The 15172-nt window shown below is 31.4% G+C and overlaps 1 pseudogene; it reads left to right on the top strand.

Annotated features, from left to right (window-relative positions):
* Positions 1 to 6232: 6232 nt before the first annotated feature.
* LOC111289186 (aminoaldehyde dehydrogenase 1, peroxisomal pseudogene) lies at positions 6233 to 12959 on the top strand (annotated as a pseudogene).
* Positions 12960 to 15172: the final 2213 nt, after the last annotated feature.

Here is a 15172-nt window from a genome sequence, read left to right as displayed (position 1 = left end):
TGTTTCATATTTTTGCCTCTTCATTTTTTTTTTCAAATTTCTTTTTGTTTCTTGTTTCCAATTTTTTTTTTGCACTCCCTTGTTTTGTTTTTATTTTTATTTTGTATTAACTTTTTCCCTATGTTAATTTTTTATCTTTGATTTTTTTATTTTTTTCTTATAACTTTTTTTTGCTTGTGTTTTCTAAACTAATTTTTTTTCTATTTTGTCATCCCTTTTCATATTTTATCTTCTTTTAATTTTTTATCTTTGATTTTTTATACCTTTATTTCTTATTATTTGTTATATTTTTTTATCTTTTGTTCGTATTTTACAAACTAATTTTTTTCTATTTTGTCACTTTTTCTAATTTTTTTCTTTTGACTCGTTATTTTTTCATTTCCTTACTTTTTTATTTTTTCTATTTTGTGCTGTTTATTTTTAATTGTTTTCTCCTTTTTAGTACTTATTTTTTCTTTTTCCTTTTACTTTAATATTTTTTCTTATTTTATTTGTAGACACCCTATTTTGTCCGGGGTCTTTTATCAATTGAAACCAGTGCAAACTCGATTGTAAAAATTTTTATTTATTTTTATTTTAGATTTTTATTTCATATTTATCATTTTTTAATTTTTATCTTATGGTCTACTTATTGTTTATTTTCTTTTTCTATCTTCATTATCTGATTATTTAAAAAAAAGATTGAGATAGGCGTGATGATGATCAGAAAGCATAATTAGATGCTAATCTTTAGCATTGGATGACTAATTGGAATTGAACTGAAACTCTATCAACATGGTTTTATAAATCATTGTGATTCATAGTTTGAAAAGAATGAGGCAAGATAGAAGAAGAATCCGAATAAGAGAGAGAGAAAAGAGAGAGAACAAAAATAAAGTAAGAGTCGTAAAAAGACTCCGATATTCACCTATTTCCCCCGACTCTAGTAGCAACTTAGCCCAACATCACCCTTCTCCATCATTGCCATCACTAGCCTTAGTCCCATGTGATGCCATTACCAAATTGAAAATCAGACCTCATATTACACTGCCATTTTTGCTTAAGCCAAACTCTCACCATTACTACCAGAACCACTATTTCCATCCATAACCATTTCTAGTAGTATCCAAAACCAATTTTCACCTAACCACAATTCCATATTCGATAATAGAACCCAAGCAGCCAATAGCTAGCACTCGATATTCTATCAGCACTTGTAAATATCCCATTGAGAGTCTTTCTTGTCAATTCCATTCAACCTTTCAAAAAACCAAGTTTGCCACTGATTTTTGATTTATCGCTTTTGGTGATCCTCGATTCTCATCCTTGTCAAGCTGTAAAAATCAGGTTGGCCTGAACACAGCCAAGTCAAGTTGTAAGGAAATTAGAGTTCAGACAAATCTAAGTGCTTGTCTTGATCTTTCTAAGAAGTTACATGGCATCTGAGATTTGCCAAGTGACCAAAAGTTTAGAAAAAATCAGATTCATTCTTCATTCGAGTGCCATTTCGATCCTGACTTCTTTGGCACAACAATAGGAGACAAGCCTCGTGTTGGGTTGACGCGACGAGTGATGACAATGTTGTTTTATATTGGAAGAGAAATCGATGGTGAGAGATTATTGTTTCTAATATTTCATTTCTCGTCTGACTTCGTGTGTCAGCTCATCATCAAAGCTCGTCGTAACTATAGTAATATCGGTGTCGCACAAGTAGTTACTGTTTCGTGATCGAACGATCTTGCTTCAGATTTACCCTTCTCGACGGTGGTTGTTGCTCAGGCAACTGCTATCAATGTCTCCTTCGTTGATAAGGTGACGGTTATAGAAAGTTGTATTGACAACTATAGCGGACAGATTATGAGGCCTTAATGATGTTTTTACTGGTTGCATAAGTGGTTCTGAGAAGTTGGTTACTGAAATTCGTACTTTACATCATATTTTGGGAGGTACTTTCAACCTAAATGCTGCGTATCTGATCATCAAGACACTGCATCTCGTGTACCCAAGGTGCAAGAAATTGTTTCAAAAATTTTTGGTAAGTCTCCAAGCAAAGGGGTTAATCCTGATGAGGCAGTTGCAATAGAAGCTGTTATTCAATGTGGTATCCTTCGAGGTGATGTTAAGGAGCTGCTTCTGTTGAATGTAACTCCTCTGTCACTTGGTATTGAAACTCTTGGTGGAATTTTCACTAGGTTTATCAACAGAAATACAACTATCCTTACGAAAAAATCACAGGTTTTCTCTACTGCAGCAGACGACCAGACTCGGGTTTAAAGTTCTTCAAGGTGAACGTCACCTGGCAGCTAACAATAAGATTTTGGGTGAGTTTGATCTTATTGGTATTCCACCTGCACATAGAGGTTTGCCCCAAATTGAAGTCACATTCGACATAAACACCAATAGGATTGTAACTATTTCTGCTAAAGATAAGGTAACTAGAAAAGAGCAGTAGATCATAATCTGATCATCTGGTGATCTTTCAAAGGATGAGATTGAGAAGATGGACAAGGCTGCTAAATGAATTGCATTTGGTTGCTTTTGGATAAACGGACAGATCTACAATACAACATCTCGTCTTGTTGCACATGAAAGCATTGCAAAAGAATTTCTGGACAGGCTTATAAAGTGGACTAAAAAATATCAAGATTTTAGATCCTGTAGAAAAAGATTGTAGGCAGGCCCCTGCGTAAGGATGACACGCATAAATCGAGAAATGATCCAAATTTTTGTAAGATATTTCTTTCCCGATTTGACTTTTTGGTTGTAGCATGTCATTTATTTATTCATTTTTTTAATTTATTTTGTGTTTTCATGATTTAAAAACATTGGTTAATAATAAAAATAATAATTTCAAGAAAAAAATATTTTTGAGAAAAAGTTGAAAGTATCAATTTTCCTTGAAAATAAGTTTTCTAAAAAATATTTTGAGAAAAAGTTGAAAGTATCAATTTTTCTTGAAAATAAGCTTTCCAAAAAATATTTTGAGGAAAAGTTGAAAGTATTAATTTTCCTTGAAAATAAGTTTTCAAAAATGAATTTTTGAGGAAAAGTTGAAAGTATTAATTTTCCTTAAAAATAAATTTTCAAAAAAAGTTTTTTTGAGGAAAAGTTGAAAGTATCAATTTTTCTTAAAAATGAATTTTCAAAAAAAAGGTTTTTTTTTAGGAAAAGTTGAAAGTATCAATTTTTCTCGAAATTAAAGTTTCTAAAAAATATTTTAGGGAGAAGTTGAAAGTATCAATTTTTCCTGCACAAAAGTAATCATTTTTTCTTCCTTTTTATTTTCTTTTTATTTTCTTTAATGCTAAATAATCTGACGATGAAGCCTCTGCAAGTGAAACAGTAGTTTTCTTGCATACTCTTGAAGTGAGGAGATTTTTTCAATTTTTTGCTAAAAGTATTAGAATCAATTGAGAATAATTTTTAATAACTAATTACTTAATAAATTTTTAAGGCTTATTGGATAACACAAAATTAAGTTGGTACCATCTTTCGATGGGCATTGTGAGGGTGCTATAACCTTTCTCACACATAACCGAACTCTCGAACTCTGTTCTGATTAGTAGACCCAAACCTATTCTTTTAGGGACCCTTAAACTTAGGTGTTTCCTGAAAAGATAAATTCCTTAGGTGGCCAATCGTACCTAGATAAAAAAGATTGGTGGTGACTCCTTCAAGTCAATGTCTAGCGATAGATCCCCGGATCTCGACGCAGCTTGGTGACTTCACTGGGGACCTCTGAGAGTCAGGCCAACAAATAAATTTGTGTTATCTAAAAGCCTAATAAAATTGAACCTTTTTGTATAGATTTTTTATTCATTCATGTTTATTTACTTTATTAATTATGTCATTCATATGCATATGCATAACATGAGTTCTATACCCGAGCTCTGTCCCTCTATGAGAGAGTAAAGTACCTATTGCTTTCGTGAGATTTAATACCTCCGTAGTGGCTAATGAAATACTCTCATTCAAATTGAACATTTTTCGCTTGTAGCCTATAATGGGTGAGTATTAGGGTACCTTACTAGTCTGTGATAGACAATGATGTAAGGAGCAATTTGGAAACCTTTAGACTTTAACCTTGAACCACATATAGTGAACCTTAAAAGTGCTTAACCCTAAGATAGAGCAATTTCTACCTAATGATAGATATACCCTGAAACTAGGACACAAAAAGGGTGTTTATCTAATCATTTGATTGTCTGACTTTGTGCATCATTTTCATTATCATATGTAACATTATACCTCGGCATTACTTTCATTTCATTTATGAAACTAACGATGTTATTTGTCTGATTTTATACATCTGCATTATTTTCATGATCATGTTTTAATACAATCATTTGCATCCATTTCATATTAGATTTCATTCATAAAAATGTACATTTCATTCGTGCATAAACGTATCATACATAAAGCTTAGCATAGCATTTTTAATCATAATTATAGTGTTAAAGGTTCAAGGATAGCTCCACCAAATAACCCCACTCACCAATACAATACAAGAGCTCAAACTAGACTAATGGAATGAGAAAATTTCAATTGTCTCGAGAGAATAGAGAAACCTCAGGAGAAGTTAAAAGGGGAATTGAATAGGATTTTAGAGGCTTTGAACAAGTTAAACAAGGGGAAGGCAATAGAGGAGAATGCTAGCCAACAAGATCATCCCCTACAAGAGGAAGATGACCTACTATACCCTCATGGTTTCAAGCCACATCAAGTCCAATCTGCACAAAGTCCACCATCACAACTGTTCACCTATCCTGTAAGGTACATATATCCCAGAATGCCATCAGCTTTAAATCAAGGACAGTACCAAAATTATATAAATCTTGTCTTTACTGAAAAAGTAGTAGAACCAATATCAGTCCCTAATTTGGATGATCCAAAATAAAGAAAAAAGTTAAGGCCTAAGGAGAATAGGACTTTAGAAGCCTTAAAAGCTGAACAAAAGATAAACTTGTTGAAGAAAAGGCTACAAACAGTGGATGAAGTTAGTTTTTATGGCTCAGTTGATGCTTTTAGACCCTGTTTAATCCCTGATGTGGTTATTCCTCCAAAATTCAAGGTGCTGAAGTTCGAGAAATACGATGGTACAAAGTGTCTGAAAATTCACATTACTATGTACTATCGAAAAATGATTGCCTATGTCAATAATGAAAAGCTCTTGATACATGCATTCCAAAACAGCCTCACTGGTTCTGCTACTAGGTGGTATGTCCAACTGGGTAGAAATCGTATTCATTCTTGAAGTGATATGGCTCATACTTTTATTAGTCAATATCAGCATATAATAGACTTGGCTTTGAATCATCTTTCTTTACAGAATATGAAGAAGAAAGTAACTGAATCATTCAAAGAATATGTTCAGAGGTAGAAGAACATGGCTACTCAGGTGCAACATTTTTTGACTGAAAAAGAGACCACCGTATTATTTGTCAACATTTTGAAATTCTCCTATTATGAAAAGATGATAGAAAATGTCATAAAGAATTTTGCTGACATGGTGATTTCAGGCGAAATCATTGAGAATGCCATTAAAAATGACAAGCTGAAAGGAGGAGAAACCAAGAAGGCACCCAAGAAAGAAGAGACTGAAGCTCGAACTGTAGGTTTTGATAGATAGTTCAGGGGATATCAACCCTATCCACCGTCAAATTACTCTCCATACTATCCTACTATGAATAATACTTCATCTTATCCATACTAACCAGTCCCACAATCACCTAATTCATCCATATACCAGCCCATTTTTATCCTTCAAGCTCCCATATACAGCATTAATAGTTAAACTCCTGCAAGATCTAAAATTCATCCTATTAGCCTGACAAGTGGTTCACGATAGCAACGGACTATTTGAGAAAAGCTTGTATTTGATCTAATTCTCATGACTTATATGAAGTTATACCGAGAGCTCTATAATAGTCACATGATTGCCTCCAAGTAGTGTGGAGCTGTTCAAGTCATCTTATCTTAAATGATATGATCTTACAGCTCACTGTGACTACTACTATAGAATTACTGGTCATTACACTAAAAATTATATTACTCTAAAGCATGAGGTGCAACGATTAATCAAAGATGGAATGGTAAGTTTTGATCAAGAAAGAGCAACAGGGGAACACGAATACGAAGATTAGAGAAAGATCATAAAAAAAAAGTTTTTTAGACACTGGTTTGAGGATGAGAGTGAAACCAAAAAAAAAAAAAGGTAAACTGATTTAATATGATGGTCCAAATTTTACGTCGAATGTTACTTATCGACAGCGAGTGGAGAGAGCCTGTTCTCAAAAAGTGAATTTCAATTATCTATCCTGTAATTGAACAGAACATCGATCATATTCCAGTAGCTATAGCTGAAGATGTGAAGCTTGCGGTGGCTGCTACTTAGAGAGCTCTTTTTAGAAACAAAGGCAAAGATTGGGCTTCAGCTTCTGGCACTGTTTGTGCTAAGTATTTACTAGCCATCATTTTTAAAATAACAAAAAAAAAAATCTGAATTAACAAAGCTTAAGCAATTGATTACGAAAAACCACTTGATGAAGCAACTTGGGACATTGATGATGTTGCTGGATGTTTTGAGTACTATACGTACCTTGCTGAAGGTTTAGATGCGAAGCAAAATGTTGCTATCTCTCTTTCTATTAAGACATTTAAGAGTTATCTGCTTAAAAAATCACTTGGGGTCATTGGATTGATTACTCTATGGAATTATTTACTATTGATGGTCGTCTGAAAAGTAGCTTTTGCTTTGGCTGTAGATTGTGCTGCAATACTGAAACCTTCTGAGTTGGTATCTATCACATGTTTGAAGCTGGCTGACGTGTGTAGGAAGGTTGGTTTTCCTTCACGTATTTTGAACATTTTGACTGGATCGAGCCTAAAAGTTACGATTCTTTTGGCATCTCATCCCAATGTTGATAAAATTGTCTTTACCAAAAACACTACAACATGAAGCATGATAATGAAAACAACCGCTCAAATTGTTAAGCCTGTATCTTTAGAACTCACAGGAAAAGCCCAATCATTTTGTTTGAGGATCAAGAATATGAAGAGTCGCAATGAATCAATGGGGAGAGATAAAAATCTTTCACCTGATTGCACAGGGGCATGATTTTAAAGAGGATCTTAAAACTGATTGAATGCTACTTGTCATTCTAATAGTTCTTTTAAAGTAATGTTAGGATTTCTTTTTTGTAATATGATTTCACTTGTTATCATCTTAATAAGGGCAAGTTAATGCTTTTCATTACATTTTCTTTTTCACTCGATCATTATTCCATGCTCTGTTACCTTTCATAACTTTACATTCCCATTCTCAAATTTCAGATGATAAGTATTTAGACAATGATAACAATAATTCTGGGATTTAATTTTGAGAACTCATTCACATTAATATGAGGAGATCATTTGAGCAAAAAAGTAAACTGTTACTAGAGGTGAAATAGATATGTCTTGAAGATGTGCAATATTTTATACAGGTTCATGAGCTTTGTTCAATAGATAATGTTCAAGAAAAGTATTCACAATTGAGATGAAAAATGGTCATCTTTCTTTTACCATTCGAAAAACCATTTATTGCTACCCCTTTGAGCCTATTATGATTTCTTTTTCTGAAAAATCATAACCAAGGATCACCCTCTACACTGGGGGTAATTTTTGAAAAAAATATATCATAAAAGGTCTCAAAGATGGAAAGAGAAAGAAAAGCAAAAGAAAAAATAAATGTCACACATGATTTGGGGTAAAATAATGAGAATCTTTTGTGTGAGGAAAGAAAAAATAATAGAATGATGTGAGGGCAAAATGTCAAGTTGCATCAAATGATCTTTTGGTCTTGAACCTTTTTAATACATGTTTTGAGCCTATTATATCTATTTCTTTTATGACCCTTCACCTTGACCTACATTATAACCTTGAAAAGCCCATTTGGATCAAGTGTGAATGCTTAAATTGAATGATCATATATTAGGCAAAGACATGCTCATGATGAAACAATAGAATCATGCTATATTACTCTAAAGTTTGAGGTGTGAAAGATATCAACAATGGATAAAAATAAGAAAAAAGAAAAAAATTGATGAAAAAAAAAAGAAAAAATTAAGAAAAAAAAAGGAAAAAATTGAGAAAATGAAAAAAGATTCAAATTGAAAACCTGAAAGGGTGATTTTGGTAGAAAAAGATTTAGGTCAAATGGTTCACATGGATGGAAGATCAAAGACATATGAAGATCTTTCAAAGACTAGGGCAAAGTTCGTCAAGCTCAAAATGACTTTAACAGTAAATAGAATGAGTTTTTAAAAAATAATCCTAGATTAATGTTGAGAATTGTCTGAATATTCATCGTTTGGACATACCATTCATCCCAATGACATGTATCTAATTTATTTCCTTTCCCATTTGTCTTGTACCAAAATAGATCTTTATTGATTATCTTCAGCATAATTCACCTTGTGTTCTCTTATTGTTACACCCCTAAAATTAATTGAGAAAATGCTTGATTGCATTGTATTTGTCAAGAATTAAAATGATAATGAATGAATGAATATGTGCTTAAAAGAGTTTTACATTCATTTGAAAAGAAATCTAAGATGATGGTGGTAACAAAATGAAGAAATGGTAGAAACCTAAAAAAGATGATTTGAAAGGACATATGATGTGATCAAATGAAAAATATGATGATGGATTGGACAATAAAATGAAGATGGGGTAAATCTTGAAAAGTGGTATAATCAAGTGATGAATATGAGGATGTATTGATTGATATAACCTATGAGTTATGGTTAAGTGATGAAAATGATATGGAGCAATAGACAAAATTGGTACTGAAAAGCTTATGAATTATGACCAAATGATGAGTACAAGGATGAATTGGTCAACCTAACTTGCAAGTTATGATTGAATGATGAAAATAATCAGTGGATAAAGTTTATTTTGGGAATGGTTAGGGTTGAGAAACCTATAAGTGTGACCTAGTTCGGAATGGTTAATGCTGAGACACCTATGAGTAATGATCCAGTGATGGTGGATGAAACTTGTTCTGAAATTTGTTAGTGCTGAGAAGTCCATGAATGGTGGTCAAGTGATGATCGATTAATGAAACTTATTCCAAAGTATTGAGAAACTGAAAAAGAAAGACCTGCAAAATGGTAGAGTTTTGAGAGACATATTACCATAATTATTTAAAATTTTGTGACATAGATGTCTGCATTACATGCACCACGGGGGTATCATTGCTTGAATAATACATGCACATAATTCAATGAATTAAACTTTGTTTAGACATGCATGGCACTATGAGAATATAGGTTATCGCATTTGCACAATTAAGAAGGCATTTGCATCTTTGGTCATAACATTCATTCATGTAAATTTTTGAGTCACTTAAAAAAATTATGAATATTTTGATGAGAATTTTTAAGAACTCAAATGAGAATCTTTGAGTTTTAAAATGAGAATCTTTGAGTTTCAAAATAAGAATCTTTGAGGAGTGAAACCTTAAAGTTCGTCGAATATGAATCTTTAAACTAGAATGAAAAGTTTTAAACTTTTGGATGTGAATCTCCAAAATACAAAGCTTTAACTTTTTGGATGTGAATCTCTAAATTTTTAAATGAGAACCTTTGAACTTAGATGTGAAACTCTAAGTTTTATTGTTGAACCTTTGAACTCAAATGAAAAGCTTTGAATTTTTGGATGTGAATCATAAGCTTGCCAAATGCGAACCTTTAAAAAGCCTCGAACTTTTGGATATGAACTTTCAAAATTCAAATGAGGATCTTTAATGCGAGTCTTGCAAATTACAAATGCAAATCTTGAGATATTACAAATTTGAATGAAATTGAAATTTTGAGAATGAAATTTCAGTAAATTCTTATGAAGTTGAAAGATTCTTGCAATCTAAACCTCTAAATGTTGAACTCAATTTGTGAATCATTGAGTTCCCATTACAAAATTCCTTCAATGACGATCTATAACTCCTTTGAACATGATTGTTAAGGAGCAATTTACTTTCTAAAGTTATGGTGCCTCTATTTAGAGGAGTAATTTACTTTCCAAAAGTTACGATGCCTCTGATTAGAGGAGGCATTTATTTTTCCAAAGTCGTCGAGCCTCTGATTAGAGAAGCCATTTATTTTTTCAAAGTCATCAAGCCTCTGATTAGAGGAGCAATTTATTTTTCCAAAGTTTCGTTGCCTCTATTTAGATGAGCAATTTATTTTTCAAAGTCGTTGAGCCTCTGATTAGAGGAGCCATTTATTTTTCAAAGTCGTTGAGCCTCTACTTAGAGGAACTTTGATCAAATTTAAAAAAAAAAACAAAAAAATAAAAAAATTACCTTGGTTTAGAGGAGCTTTGTTTATGTTTCTCAAAGTCGTTGAGCCTCTGCTTAGAGGAGCTTTGTTTATGTTTCTCAAAGTCGTTGAGCCTCTGCTTAGATGAGCTTTGATTAAAATTTAAAAAAATAAAAAAAAATAAAAAAATTACCTCTGTTTAGAGGAGCTTTGTTTATGTTTCTCAAAGTCATTGAGCCTCTGCTTAGAAGAGCTTTGATCAAAATTTAAAAAATAAAAAAAACAAAAAAAAGGTAAAAAAATCCAGTTGAGTCTTGAATGGGTGTCTACGTCTTTGCACAATTTTTATTTCATAGAAAATGTGCAAAGAGGGGCAGCTGTAGACACTCCATTTTGTCCGGGGTCCTTTATCAATTAAAACCAATCAAGCTCGATTGTAAAAATTTTTATTCATTTTTATTTCAATTTTTTATTTCATATTTATCATTTTTTAATTTTTATCTTATGGTTTACTTATTGTTTATTTTCTTATCTTTATTATCTGATTATTTTTTTTAAAAAAAAAGATTGAGATAGGCTTGATGATGATCAAAAAGCATAATTAGATTCTAATATTTAGCATTGGATGACTAATTGGAATTGAACTGAAACTCTATCGGCATGGTTTTATAAATCATTATGATTCATAGTTTGAAAGAGAAGAGGCAAGATAGAAGAAGAATCCAAATACGAATGAAAGAAAAGAGAGAGAACAAAAATAAAGTAAGAGTCATAAAAAGACTCTGATATTCACCTATTTCCCTTGACTCTAGCAACAACTTAGCCCAACATCACCCTTCTTCATCATTGCCATCACTAGCCTTAGTCCCATGTGATGCCATTGCCAAATTGAAAACAGACCTCATATTACACTGCCATTTTCGCTTAAGCCAAACTCCCAGCATTGCTGCCAGAACCATTATCTCCATTCATAACCATTTCCAACAGTATCCAAAACCAATTTTCACCTAACCATATTCCAAATTCGGTAATAGAACCCAAACAGCCAATAGCTAGCACTCGGTATTCTATCATTACCTGTAAATATCCCATTGAGAGTCTTTCTTGTCAATTCCATTTAACCTTTCAAAAAACCAAGTTTACCACTGATTTTTGATTTACTGCTTCTGGTTATCCTCGATTCCCATCCTTGTCAAGCTGTAAAAATCAGGTTGGCCTGAACATAGCCAAGTCAAGTTGTAAGAAAATTAAAGTTCAGACAGATCTAAGTGCTTGTCTTGATCTTTCTAAGAAGTTGCATGGCATCTGGGATTTGCCAAGTGACTAAAAGTTTAGAATAAATCAGATTCATTCTTCATTCGAGTGCCGTTCCAATCTCAACTTCTCTGGTGCATCGATAAGAGACAAGCCTCGTGTTGGGTTGATGCGACGGGTGATGAATTATTGTTTTATGTTAGAGGAGAAATCAATGGCGGGAGTTTATTGTCTATGATATTTCATTTTTCGCCTAACTTCGTGTGTCAGCTCAGCATCAAAGCTCGTCGCAACTGTAGTAATATCAGTGTCGTGCAAGTAGTTGTTGTTTCGTGATCGAACGATCTTGCTTCGAATTTACCTTTCTCGACGGTGGTTATTGTTTAGGCAACTGCTATCGATATCTCCTTCGTTGATGAGGTGGCGATTGTAGAAAGTTGTATTGACAACTATAGTGGACAGATTGAGGGGCCTCAATGATGTTATTGCTGGTTGCATAAGTGGTTCTGAGAAGTTGGTTACTGAAATTCATACTTTGCATCATATTTTGGGAGGTACTTTCAACCCGAATGCTGTGTATCTGATCATGAAGACACTGCATCTCATGTACCCAAGGTGCAAGAAATTGTTTTAGAAATTTTTGGTAAGTTTCCAAGCAAGGGGGTTAATCATGATGAGGCAGTTGCAATGGGAGCTACTATTCAAGGTGGTATCCTTTGAGGTGATGTTAAGAAGCTACTTCTGTTGAATGTAACTCATCTGTCACTTGGTATTGAAACTCTTGGTAGAATTTTCACTAGGTTGATCAACAGAAATACAACTATCCCTATGAAAAAATCACAAGTTTTTTTTACTGTAGCAGACGACCAGACTCAGGTTGGAATTAAAGTTCTTCAAGATGAACGTCACCTGGCAGCTGACAATAAGATTTTGGGTGAGTTTGATCTTGTTGGTATTCCACCTGCACGTAGAGGCTTGCCCCAAATTGAAGTCACATTCGACATAGACGCCAATGGGATTGTAACTGTTTCTGTTAAAGATAAGGCAACTAGAAAAAAGTAACAGATCACAATTCGATCATTTGGTGATCTTTCAAAGGATGAGATTGAGAATATGGACAAGGCTACTGAATGGACTGCATTTGGTTACTTTTGGATAAACAGACAGATCTACAGTACAACATCTCGTCTTGTTGCACATGAAAGCATTGCAAAAGAATTTCTGGACAAGCTTGTAAAGTGGACCAAAAAAATCAAGATTTCAGATCCTGTAGAAGAAGGTTGTAGGCATGGCCCCTGCGCAAGGATGACATGCCCGAATCGAGAAATGGTCCAAATTTTTGTAAGATGTTTTCTTTCCCGATTTGACTTTTTTGTTGTAGCATGTCATTTATTCATTCATTTTTTTAATTTATTTTGTGTTCCATGATTTAAAAACATTGGTTAATAATAAAAATAATAATTTCAAGAAAAAAAATATTTTTGAGAAAAAGTTGAAAGTATCAATTTTCCTTGAAAATAAGCTTTTCAAAAAATATTTTTGAGAAAAAGTTGAAAGTATCAATTTTCCTCGAAAATAAGTTTTCTAAAAAATATTTTGAGGAAAAGTTGAAAGTATCAATTTTTCTTGAAAATAAGCTTTCCAAAAAATATTTTTAGAGAAAAGTTGAAAGTATCAATTTTTCTTAAAAATAAGTTTTCAAAAATGAATTTTTGAGGAAAAATTGAAAGTATTAATTTTCCTTAAAAACAAATTTTCAAAAAAAATTGTTTTGAGGAAAAGTTGAAAGTATCAATTTTCCTTAAAAATGAATTTTCAAAAAAAAAATTTTTTTGAGGAAAAGTTGAAAGTATCAATTTTCCTCGAAATTAAAGTTTCCAAAAAATATTTTTAAAAAAAGTTAAAAGTATCAATTTTCCTTAAAAATAAATTTTCAATAAAGTTTTTTTGAGGAAAAGTTGCAAGTATCAATTTTCCTCGAAATTAAAGTTTCTAAAAAATATTTTAGGGAGAAGTTGAAAGTATCAATTTTTCCTACACAAAAGCAATCATTTTTTCTTCCTTTTTATTTTCTTTAATGTTAAATAATTCGACGATGGAGGCTCTGCAAGTGAAACAATAGTTTTCTTGCATACTCTTGAGGTGAGGAGATTTTTTCAATTTTTTGCTAAAAGTATTAGAGTCAATTGAGAATAATTTTCAATAACTAATTACTTGGTAAATTTTTAAGGCTTATTGGATAACACAAAATTAAGTTGGTACCATTTTTCGATGGGCGTTGTGAGGGTGCTATAACCTTCCTCACATGTAACCGAACTCTCGAACTCTGTTCTGGTTAGTAAACCCGAACCTATTCTTTTAGGGACCCTTAAACTTAGGTGTTCCCTGAATAGATAGATTCCTTAGGTGGCCAATCACACCTAGATAAAAAAGATTGGTGGCGACTCCTTCAAGTCAATGTCTAGCGATAGATCCCCGGATCTAGATGTTATGATATTATTTTTCCTTTTATTTTTTATTTTTGTTTTTTATAAAAATTTTATAATGTTTTAGATATTAAAACATTGTTGAATGAGACTTTGGCTTCATTAGAAATGGAAGGTGTTATGTGCATTTATACTAATTAGATATCTAATAAAGATCATCTTGTATTTTATCTTGAAATTTGTTTTTATTTATCATGTAATTTATCTAATTAACAAAATTATCTTGTATAATATTTTATCATTTATTTAATACAATTTGGATTATTTTATTTATTATTTTGGATTGTAAAATATTTATCATTTATTTAATACAATTTGTTAAAAGATAATAATTATCTTTGTTATTTTCTTTTGGAATTTTATTGGCTTATATATAATAACAGTAGTTTGGAATTGTTATATCCATCACTATTTAATTTATGTTTCTATATTTTTACATTTTTAATGATTTAAAAATTAAAAATTCTAAATTTAAATCAATAAATTCAAATCAAAATATTTTGCATCTAAACTTTCAAATTCAAATTAAGTTTTAAAACATAAATTAAAGATTGAACTTTGTAGAATTTTTTTATTTCTTTATTTAGTTCCTTTTTCTTTTCCTTTTTTTTAACTTTTTTTATTTTTTTACTTTTTACGCATTTTCTTAAATTTTTATTCATTATTTCTCTTTTTTTTATTTTCATTCTTTTTTTTCTTTTTAATAGAATACTTTCTTTCTTGTTTTCTTTCTATTACTCTTTCATTACATATTTTCCTTTTTACTTTGATTTTTTTTTTGTTACTTCAATCTAATTGGTCATTTACATTATTTTCTATTAATTTTTTTCTTTTTGTACTCTTTTTACTTTCACTTTTTTTTAAAGGTTTTTCTCTTTTATTTTATTTGGGTTTTTTTTTTGCATTTCTTTCTAATATGTCTTTTTTTTTCCACACTTCCTTCTTTTGTTTTTATTTTTTATTTTGTATTAACTTTTGTCTTCTTTTAATTTTTTATCATTGATTTTTTATATCTTTATATCTTATTATTTGTTTTATTATTTGTTTATGTTTTATAGACTAAATTTTTTTTCTATTTTGTCATTTTTTTTCCATTTTTACTATTTTTAATTTTTTCTTTTGACTCGTTATTTCTTCATTTCCTTACTTTTTTAA

The sequence above is a fragment of the Durio zibethinus genome, chromosome 16, assembly GCF_047325235.1.
Source record: "Durio zibethinus cultivar Kanyao isolate XHJ-2024 chromosome 16, ASM4732523v1, whole genome shotgun sequence".
In the NCBI taxonomy this organism is placed as follows: Eukaryota; Viridiplantae; Streptophyta; class Magnoliopsida; order Malvales; family Malvaceae; genus Durio; species Durio zibethinus.
This window is presented reverse-complemented; position numbering and strand designations above follow the sequence as displayed.